We start from the raw sequence: 11,015 nt of genomic DNA, 5'->3' as shown, positions 1-11,015 counted from the left end.
TTATTTCTCCTTTTTATACCCAGTTGATTTGGGTTTCTATGCCTATATATAATGTTTTGTCTTCATTTCTCTTAAATTAATTTTTCTAACTTCGTCCCTAGTTCCAGTCCTTCAATATTGTTTCCTTCCTAAATCTGGAATCCCCCAGCTCATTGTTCACAAAGTTGCAGTTTGCAATTTCATTCTGGTTACCAATTAGAATGTTGAATGGTGCTGGGCCAAGGACAAAATCTGCAAAATGCCACAGGCTTCCTCCCTTCAATGATAAAGCCCAGCTGATCATCACTGTTTACCATTCACATAGTAACTCATGAACATAACTGAAACTTTTAAAGTGCTTACATACTATTTATTATAAAAGAAAACATAACCCATAATTTTAACCAAAATGATCTCTCTTTATAGGTCAGTTTTTAAAGCGATGGCTTGTTTTTCCATCTAAAATGTATATTTTAATATAAGCACTTCCCGCGCCCCCCACCCCCCACCCCCGCAATGAGCACATTAAAATATTAAAAGGGACATGTCTCCTCTCTTTACACAGAAACAAGATGCATTGCTCGGGCTCTGCTTATGAAATCTAGGCACAAGGCACCAAGCCCACAAAAATCTCAAGATTTAAGGAGAGCAACTGTATAAAGAATCCTCACATTCAATTTGGGGGAAAAAAAACTTAGAAAATTAAAGATTCAACAGAAGACAACCTTAAAATTAGTATAAATAGTACTCTTAAAGAGATTGGAGAAAATATATCTTTAAAACTAGAAGTTACTGTGCAATAAACAATAGATCTACGAAATATTTGAAATATGATCCTCAAAATAACCCAGAAACTATTCATCCTTAAACGTTGTCCCTCTTGTCTCTCATTCGACTCCTGGCCAGGGCATTTGTCAGGCCGCTGACCAGCACAAAGCTCCGAGCTCCCCAGGCTGGGGGCATCCTCTCTGAGGGCCTTCCTGGCCCTGAACAAACAGGACCCCCCTGGCAACAGAGCAGGGGCTGGCTGGGTCTACGGAGGGGCTGCAGGGCACGCTGCCTTCTGTCTGGGGCCTGTGGGAGGACCCCTGGCGGGGACGCGTTTCGGGCAGCCTGGGCTGTAGAGACTGGATGGTGACCGCCCAAGGGATGGTACCCGGAAGCACCGGAAGCCCACTTCTCCTACAATACCTACTTCTGATGTATCTTTAAGTAAGTTGAAATTTTTAAGTTAGTCATGATTCTGGAACTACATCAAGTAATTTAAAAAATGGAATGATGTCATTTGTAACAATTTAGTCTCCGTAGGAAAAAAATCTACATAAGAAGAGGGCGTTGATTTCCAGTGGAAAAAAAAAAGATGAATTTTGAAAAGCTCGATTTTTTTTTCTAGTTCTCTTTTGAATGCTTTGCATGGCCGTGGGTGGTGGGCGGTGGCTCAACACAGCCTTACTAATTCAGCACTGCTGCAAAAGGAAGACCAAGTCACCCTGCACCTCGACCACGCGAGAGGCAAGTGCCCTTGAACTGTAGCAGCCAGCTTGGCAGCCATTAAAGGAGTGTGGCTTTTCCAAGCCAAGCAGGAGGACCGAGACTGAGCCGAAGCTCCAGGAAGGAAACGAGGGCAGTGCCCCGTGTCCCAGCTCAGGGAGACATAGGTTCCTAAGGAAATATTTTGACAATTACTCTTCACACAGTAAGATCCTCCTCTAACCAAAGCAGTTTCCCACCCCGGAAAACCCTCTCTCCTTCCCGTCTATTTCCAGCCCCAAACCACACGCTAACCACACACCCTGGTGTTCTGAGCTGGCACGGAGCAGCTGACCCAGGGCTGGGGCAGGACCTGTACTTTCCTCTGGTCAAGACTGAGCAGCTGATTGGAGAACTTTCCTGTTGACAGGACTAACTGGCTCTGCTAATGACATTTTCAAACAAGCAGGGGCAGACAACAGGTCCGGATTGTCTCCGGGAGGATGTCAGACTTTCGGTCAGGTACCAATCACAGCAACGTAACTGTGTGAACGGAAAGAAACGTGCAAGGCGCCATGCCTCTGCTTTCTGGAATTTCCGATGGCTCTTCTCGAAGACAAGTGGCAAGTCTGCTGTGTCGCTGTGAAGCCTCCCTCTGTGTTTCAAACACACGGCTCCTTACCGACGTGTGGAGCACCCGGGGAGTGCCCCGCGAGGCCAGCGCCACCGCCGCTCGGAAGGGACACATGGAGCGGGTGGAATAGGGTTTGTTTTCGCACGCTGCTCCAATCAGAAGTTCTATCTGCCCCGTGGACGCTGTGCGCCCGTCCGAGCTGGGACCTCACACACCGCGACCTCACGTACCACGGGGGACCTGCGTCTCACACAGCAGGGCACACCCTCATTCTGTTTTATTCACGTTTATCCTCTTCTTCTTCTTCTTCTTTTTTTTTTTTTTTTTTTCTGGTGTGAACAGTTAAGCTCTACTCCCTTAGCAACCTCAGTAAGACAGTCCAGGGCTGCCAGCCGGTCACCTTGCTCTGCCCTGGACCCTCAGACTGTACTCGCCTTAAAGCTGAAAGTCCGTGCCCTTTAAATGCCCAGCTCTCCGAATTCCCAGCCCCTAGTGACCACTGCTCCGTTTCCATGAATTTGACTTTTTTTAAAGATGTCACATGAGTGATACCACGCGGTGTTTGTCTCTCTGTGTCTATCTTATATCGCTTAGCACAATGTCCTCGATTTTCATCTGTGTTGCTGCCAATGATAAAACACCCTTTTTTATGGCTGAGGAACATTCCATTTTGAATGCATATACCGCTTACCCTTTATCTAGTCATCCTTTGACGGACACTTAGATTGTTTCTATATCTTGGCTACTGTGAACAAAATTTCCCTCTGATTGAAATAGAATAAGAACTAAGCCATTTTCTGTACCATTTCTATACTGTTGCTACGCTGTTTTGAAAATCGTTTCACTGCTGTGATTTGTTTCCCATTAACTGTCAGTCCAATGAGTTTTTGGTGATTCATGTGGCATGTCTGATCTGGATGGAGGAATTTCAGAGCCTCATAAATCAAGACTGTTTTCAGGGACTCAGAGAAAACCTTTTGTATGTTTGCTTCCAGCAAACTCAAGTTTTGACATAATTATCCTTCGATTCAATGACAGCTACTCAAAAGTGTTTCTTTAAATATCCTAGAACTTCAGAAATGATCTATGTAGTGTGTTAAAATCGAGGCAACGCAGACTGTGGTGACCAGGGCACCCCTTAAAGGAAAGTCTCCTTCTGAGAGACACAGCGTGACCACAGTCTCTGCCAAAAGCCAGCCTATCTTTTGAGATTGCAGAAGTTTTTCGCCGGAAAACGCTGCGGACTCCCCCAGTCCGGCGGCCGCGGGAGAAGGAACAGCAGGTGTGCGTGCTCGCAGCCTGGCACGGTCCCCAAGGACAGTCCCCACAGCATCGCCCACAGCATCGGGGTCTGGATATCTCGCGACGTGCCCTTTCCCCGGCCAGGAAGGCGGCAGTTCACCCTAGAAACCGCCAGCGACGCTGAGCACACGTCGGGAGGAGACGCCGCAGAAAAGACAGGGCCACTGGGACCGGCGCCCCAGCGGGGGAGGGGGCCAGTGCACGGCCGCGAACGTCCACTGCGAGAAGCCGGCCTGTGCAGCCCATGGGCCGAGTGCCCGTCCGAGACCAGAAGTGATTCCCAGCCGCGTGCATCTGTGGCAGAGGGGTTCGGGGCCCGGCCGCGGCCCAGTGTGTGGCCGACCGGGTGCGGGCCGCCCCGACGGCAGACCCCGGGGGCTGCTGGCCGGCGAGCCCTGGTGGGGGGCCGGCCGAGTCCACAGCACCCGGACGTGGTCTGACTGCGCCGTTTCCTCCCTCATCTTTTACGTCCCTTTTGGAAACACTCCGATCAGACACGCGCGTGGATTCCCACACGGCCACGGTCGCAGATACTCGAACGCACTGTGACTCAGGGAAGAAGGAAGGAAGGGATCCCGAGGCCTGCCGAGACAGCGCGTCTGGCCTGGCGAGCCCGAGGCAGCTGAGGGGCACCAGCTCCAGAGGGATGACTGCGAACACATATCATCTTCTCCCAGATATTAATTAGCTAACTTAGAGTTCATTGATATTTTCCTACAAAAACCACCGGGATCATCACCACAGGACAAATGCTGATGTAATCTGCAGTCTGTCCATTTGTTAAGTGGCACTGAGTTCATTCTGCTTCATTCCAAACCTCTGCACCCCGAGATTCCTGCAAAAAGCAAGCAGCAGCTTCCGGCAAGGTCTCTCTCCTGACCCCGGCAGCCCGCCCGGCCCGGAGGGAGCGAGGCCCCGGGCCCTTTCAGGGCCCATGCGTGCCGCAGGGGCCAGGTCTTGCTTCGCGATCGGGACTCATCCACCGTCCCATTGCAGGCTGGGGTGCTCTCGGGACCCGTGGGGGACACACCAGACAGCCGAGCCTCCTCGTTCCCTCAGGTCTCACGGTGGCTGTGACTCATCTCAGGGATGTGTCTGGTCACGTGAGTCTCCACCAGTCACACACGAATGTGGCCCACTTAAATTGGACCCTGAGGAGTCCCTCTCCAGGGTGCGGGGCTGCAGGGCGTGGCAGCCACACACGGCAGCTGCTGAGGACCACCGGAGTGTGGCCGAGCGCTGCAGGCCCTCCTGTCCTCGCCTCGGCCCCGCTCTGGCCGCCTCCGCGGCCTGCACAGGCTGGACGATGGCGGGGGCGACAGCTCCACAAGGCGCAAAGGGGGGTGAGGAGGTCGGGGTGCGGGCGTGCCTGGAAGACTTGGGGAACTGTTTCCACTTTCGGGGTAAGGGTGGGCAGCTCCCAGACCACTGGAGTCTCCTCACTTTTACTGGAATGGTAATGAATCAGTTTCGCTAATCTTATCTCCTGTACTGTGACAAACCCTGCGGCATTGTTGCTGGCGGTGGTGCTGTCGCCCTTCTCTTTGGGCCGAGGGAACCAGCTCACTCCAAGTGACCCGATGAGTTTATCCGAGGCCCCAGGAAGCAGCAGAGCCCAGGGCCCACTCGCGCCCGGCCCTCCTCCCTGGCCCGGCGGCCTCCCTGCCTCGTCTCGCTGGCGATGACGGACGTCTGCCTCTGTCAGAGCAGGAGGCGGCGTGGCTCGCTTTTCACTTTCCTTTGGTTGTGCAATTGGCGGCCGTCCTAACCCTCAGTGGGCAGCACGTGGCCCTGCGTGCCCCCCCCCCCCCGCCCTCGCCTCGCCCCCAGCAGCCAAGCGCAGCAGCAAGCACCGGGGGATTTCCCAGGCTGCCAGGCTCGTCCGGTGTGGTCTTCAGCTTTCTGGAGTAATCAGAAAGAAGCACCTCGTCCTGCGCGCGCCATCTGAATTCCCCTTTCCTGCCCCGCGCATTTACATTAGAAACGCCAGCTGCTGTGTTCGCGCAGCGCGCAGCCGGTGACAGCTAAAGCCTCTCCTTCTTCTCACCTATTTTCCAGGCTCAGCCTCTGTGGGCCAAGGAGCACCCAGGGGACACTCATGCCCTCCCTGCCCCTGTCATTGAGGGGACTCAGTGTGACATGGAGCTCGCAGAAGCAGACTGGCGCCAAGTCCTCTCTGCCCCAGCCACTCCGCCCATTCCCACACTGGAGGACACCCCGCATCTGCACTCAGCTCGGCGTGAGGGGCGCAGGGCCCCACATCTTGCTGAGTCCCAAAGAGAACAGCACGTCCCAGCTTCTTCGTCTGCAAGGGACCTACGACCCTGCTCCAGACCCTGACCAGGGACAAGGACCAGCACGCAGCCCTCCGTCCCCTGCCCTCCAGTCCTCTGACGGCAGCCAGGAAGTGAGGCCACTCCTGCTCCCCTGAGGGCGGCGAGGGGCCCGGGGCCGCGGCTGGACGTCCGCCCGGCCGGGCCGGCACAGCAGGCGAGGCTGGGCACTGGCCCGGCGGCACCGCCCCTCACGCCACAGCAGAGCATCCCGCGCCGCAGCCCCGCGGCCCCCGCACACTCCCGGCCGGCCCCGTGCCCGCCCCGCCGCCCGCCCCGCCGCCCGCCCCGCCGCCCCGCCCGCCGGCCTCTGCTGCCCCGGGCACGCGCGCCACTCCGACGCCCGGGTCTCTGCCCCATCAGCTCCTGACACGGGAGCTGGGGCCCCCAACGCGCTGCCCACTGCCCGAGGCCATCGCTGCCTGTCGCCCTGTTTTACTATCTCGGGGTATTTAAACCCAAAAATGTGATCCGCTTTGGAGCGTCCGCTCCTCCAACGGCACGGTGGGCTCTGCGAGCGGCCGTCGTGAGCGGGAGCGAGCGGAGGCGTCCCCGCGGTCGGGGGCAGGGAGAGCCGTGGAAACGGTTTCCAGAGAGGGCGCTTCACGGCCGAGTGCCGAAGACGCAGGAACCCCCGAGGAACTCCGTCACCAGGGCTCCCAGGAACGGGCACGCGCGCCACGAGCTCGACCCCCGCGTCACACGGAGCGCGGCCCTGGCCCCTGGGCGGGGGGCGTGGGGGGTCCTTCAGCTCGGGCACTGTCACTCCCTCAGGGCTCTCGACGGCAGGACCGCCGGGAAAACGCGCCGCTCAGAATAACAAGACACACAACGCACGGACCTCGCCAGGCCGCCCAGGACTTTTCAACTAGCACCCATTGATGCACTATGCAAATGATTTCTTGTTAAATTTTTTGAAAAAGTCGTTCTTTGTTCAGTACTTACATATCGAGAAATTCATCCAAAGGACAAAATGTAACAGAAACGAGAAGATACGTGACAGTGTCAGCCGTGTCTTTATTTGTAAGAGCAAAAACAACAAAGAAAATGTCCACCATTGACGGAGAATTAAGTGATGTCCATCAACGCACTGAGACGTACGTACGATGAACTATTTCAGTGACGGTAACAGTGATACGGTGCAGCATTGATAGCGGCGCAATATTGGGTCAAAGACGTCGGAATATGACAACGTGGATCCAAACCCCATTTAGTTACTAAGAACCAAATGACCTTGAGCATGTCCCTGAACCTCACTCAGCGTCCGTTCCGACATTTGCAAACCAGAAATGCCAAGAGCGTCAATTTTATCTTGTAGGAACAACTTTTTAACTGGAATTCACTTATAAAAATTGTACTGAAACTCACATTAAAATATTCACGTGAAAGTCAGTTACTCTAAAAAATTGTCACCTTCTTTGCAACACACTTTCCATTTTAGATTTAACTCATATCTCATCACTGAAATAGCCAGCAGAACCTGCTGCTGCACCGTGAGGTGCTTTGCAGGGCCCGAGAGCCACACGGCTTCCCTGGCGAATGAGCCGTAAAACCTCGGAACCGAGGCTCAGCAGCAGGAATAAGGTGCTAACCACTGGGAGAGGCTATGCCTCTCGTCTTGTTTTCTTACGCTGCAGTCTTACTTGCCATGAGCCATTTTCCTTAAAAAAGGAAGTACAGTGTGATTTCACTCAGAAACTTGATTGAGAAACATTGGACTATTAATAGAGTATGAAAGAAAAAGAATAAATCACAAAGAAGAGAAAAAGGGAGCAAGATGAGCAAAAGAGCGTTCGTAAGAACAGATGGCGGATCCGGGTGTCATTTCCACAGAGGTGAGTCCAGGGGATGTGGCATGTCGTGAGCAGCGCTTGATACACTCGGTGGTTTCGTGTCAACACTCAGCCATTCTAGAGCTACACAATTTACAAACGCGGAGGTAACATGGCTCGTTGCTTCTGGCCTGACGATTTGCACTGACGGCTGGGGACACAGAGCACATTGCCTGCCTAACTGCACCGGCCTCAGCGACTCCGAGCTGCGGGAGCCGCCACACCCGGCTACAGAGAATCAGCTGCTTTGTTCCTGCAGCATTGGCAGCACTCGAAGAATATTTAAAATACCGACAGTCGTTTTTAGAGCCTCTCATGTAAGTCTACTGGGAGATTTATACTCGCTTACCTAAAGAAGTTGTTGCTAATTGGTGCTATAAATTTGAAACAGTGCAGTACTATGGCCCAATCTATTTCAGTCTAGACAGTTGGAGGTGAGAATTAAAGTGTTTCTCAAATGTAAGGCGTATACGATGTAACGTTAGTTCCCTGTTTCCCTGATGCTTTCTGTGGCGAAATGAAGACTGGGCTAGATTTCCAGTCCCGGGAATTTCCCAACAGTCACCAGCGTCTTCACATGGCCCAGTTTACCTGGGCATAGGGTCATCTTCAATGCCAACATGCTCAGAGTTCGTCACTACGTGAGGAAAACCACATCTATAACCAGTTCCTGACCCGCTGCCTTTAGGACGGGCAGGGCGGCTGTGCAGCAGGTGGGGGATGAGGCAGCGAGGGGGGCAGCGGCGAGCCCCTCCCCCGCGTGGGGAGCGTGGCCGCCCCGCGCCGGGCGTCTGTCCTACCAGCCCGTGCTCAGCCCCTCTGTGCAGGTGACCAGTCGGTGCGCCCTGCAGGCCACGCTGCCCCCCTCACTGAGTCAGCCGAGCCCTCGATGGGACTGGAATTCCTCTCTCTGAAATGCCTGCACATCTGGGGAGTACATTCACCAGGAACGAGCGAACAAACCAACCAACAAACAAAACCTTCAAGTTTGCAAAGCTCTGTGTCTGTAAGAAGTCCACACTCAGCTTTCCTCCACTGCACTATTCGGCTCACAGTGCTAACCAAGCAAACGTGTGTGCGAAACGCAAAGCCCTCCCCGCTCCGCCTCCCACACGCACCCTGCACCCTGCACCCAGGGGCGGCCGGCCCTCGCTGCCTCTGGGGCAGGGGCGGGGGCTGGAACGGGCAGAGCACGGGCAGGCGGGGGGCAGCTCGGGGGTGAGAAGTGAGCTGCGGTGTCAGGGCTGGTCGGGGAGCCCGGCTTCCCGGGTCGCAGCGCTCTGTTCTGAGCGAAACCACCCGAGGCCGATTCTCAGGTCCCGCACGTGTGACGTGAGGTAAGACCACCGAGGCCGCAGGACGGCTGGTCAGAGTGGGAGCGTGAGCACGCAGAGCGCTCAGCACGGCGCCTGGCGCACGATGCAGACCTGACTGTAAAAATAAGCCTTAACGTGTCTGTAAAAGCCCATGCTCACTACACAAATCCATGAGGAGCAGAGCCACTATCAGAAAAAGACAATGCGAGCCCCAGGGAGGAGGCGGGAAACCTGGCACCCTGCAGGTCGCTAGGAACGGGGAACAGGGCGGCGGCTGCTCCTCGAAAACCCAAAGACAGAACTACCACGCGGCCCAGCAATCCCAGGTCTGGGCGTGTGTGCCACAGAACGTAAGGCAGGATCTCAGATATTCACGCAACCACGCTCGTCAGCTGTGTCTGCAACAGCCACGAGGCGGAAACAGCCAAACACAAGGATAAAGCTTGAGGACACTACGCTGAGTTAAAGCCGGTCGCAAAAGGAGCAAATATTGTTGTTTCCACTCACGTGAGATTGACCTGGAGCAGCCAAGGTCACGGAGACAGGCAGGGAGGCAGTGCCAGGCGCGGGCAGGGGAGCGGACGGGGTCCCAGTTTTGCAAGAAGGACCAGCTCCAGAGACCTGCCACACAGCAACGCGAGCACAGTTAACCTCACTGCACACTCCACGTGCCTAAGCGGCCACACTTCAGATATGTGTTTTTAGAAGTAAAAAAAGTTTCAAATGTGGCACAGTAAAAAAAAAAAGTGTGTCTGCAAGGACGTGCCCAGGCTCTGCCGACGCCAGGACGGGGAGCTGGGTGCTGGGTGCGGGGGACAGGAGCTCGGCCAACGCACGGCCCTTCGGGGGCCTGGGCAGAGGGGAGGCCGCGCCACCTGCACAGGCTGCTCCGAGCGCCCTCAGCTGGGGGCTGTGCGGAGAAGGGCCCAGAGGTCGGCAGGTGCCTGAGCGGCATCGAGAGGAGACATACTGGAAAGCGGGAAGAAGCCCCCCCGGGGGGAAAGGCCCCGGCTGGTGGCAGGGGGAGGCCTGGCAACGCTCTCCACGACTGGCTTCTCCTCCTGGGGAATGACGCCTCCTTCAGGAAGGATGCGGAGAGCTGTGCTCCCCTAACAGGGGCGTGAGGGCTAACCCAACCTGCTGCGTCTGGAACATTCTTTTTATGCCATGACACAGAAAACACAGTGTGATTTTTACAGATAAGCAAACTCTGGCTCATGACCTCAACAGGGAAAAAGAAGAAACAATTTCTACATGCCTATTCACAGAGCTAATCATTTCCAATTAGTCTTACTTATGAATGTCAGTATTATGTCAGTACATCAAAGTGTGTAATAACTCATATTCGAAGTGAAACTCTGACAACTTACTTCTACGCGTTACAAGTAATAAATCAAAGGTTCTTACTTAAAACAAGGGAATAGTTGCAAGGCCAAATGGTTTTCTTGAACCATGGCTCAAGAATGTGATTCTATTTATTGTACTCCCTTTCTCTGAAGATAATCTTAAATGTTTGCGAAAATAACCAGGTTCTTTCTACTTCCAAAGACAAAGGAGGACATTTTTCCATGTAAGATAGGGGGTGGAAAAACTTTTATACAATTAATATAGCAGATTTTCTCCCCAAAGGGAAATAACAGAACTTTTTTTTTTTTTTTGGGGGGGGGGGTCGGTTAATAAAGACCTAAAGTATGATGAGAAGAATTTCCATCAGAATGCCTCTTGGAGGGATAGTCCACAATATTATATTGAGAGTAAATATTTCCCAAAATTGTGTTTCATTAATGTGATTCCTCATGTTTTGTTTCTCTCTGTTATGTTGCAGCTTTGACAATGAAGTCATTCAGTTGCTGTGAGAAATCTCAGTAGAACTTAGTGGAGATTTACAATCATGTGCCATTCTGTAAAATGGCTTGGACTTGTCTAGAGCCTGGTTTCCTTATAGTTTCTTTTATGTTGTGATAACCCTTTCTCTGCCGGAGTTGGTTTGCCACTGAAATTTTTAAAAATATGTGATTAAATATTTTGGATGTGCGTCTATGTGTATCTTTATAGGAAATTTCGCTCCGTAGCTGTAATTTGGGCACGCGCACTTGTGACCTGAAGGAGTTCATTAACGGGGCGTTAACGAGCAGCAGCACAGGAAGAA

The sequence above is a fragment of the Rousettus aegyptiacus genome, unplaced genomic scaffold (assembly GCF_014176215.1).
Source record: "Rousettus aegyptiacus isolate mRouAeg1 unplaced genomic scaffold, mRouAeg1.p scaffold_m13_p_15, whole genome shotgun sequence".
NCBI classification, from domain to species: domain Eukaryota; kingdom Metazoa; phylum Chordata; class Mammalia; order Chiroptera; family Pteropodidae; genus Rousettus; species Rousettus aegyptiacus.
Note: the sequence above shows the minus strand (reverse complement) of the source record.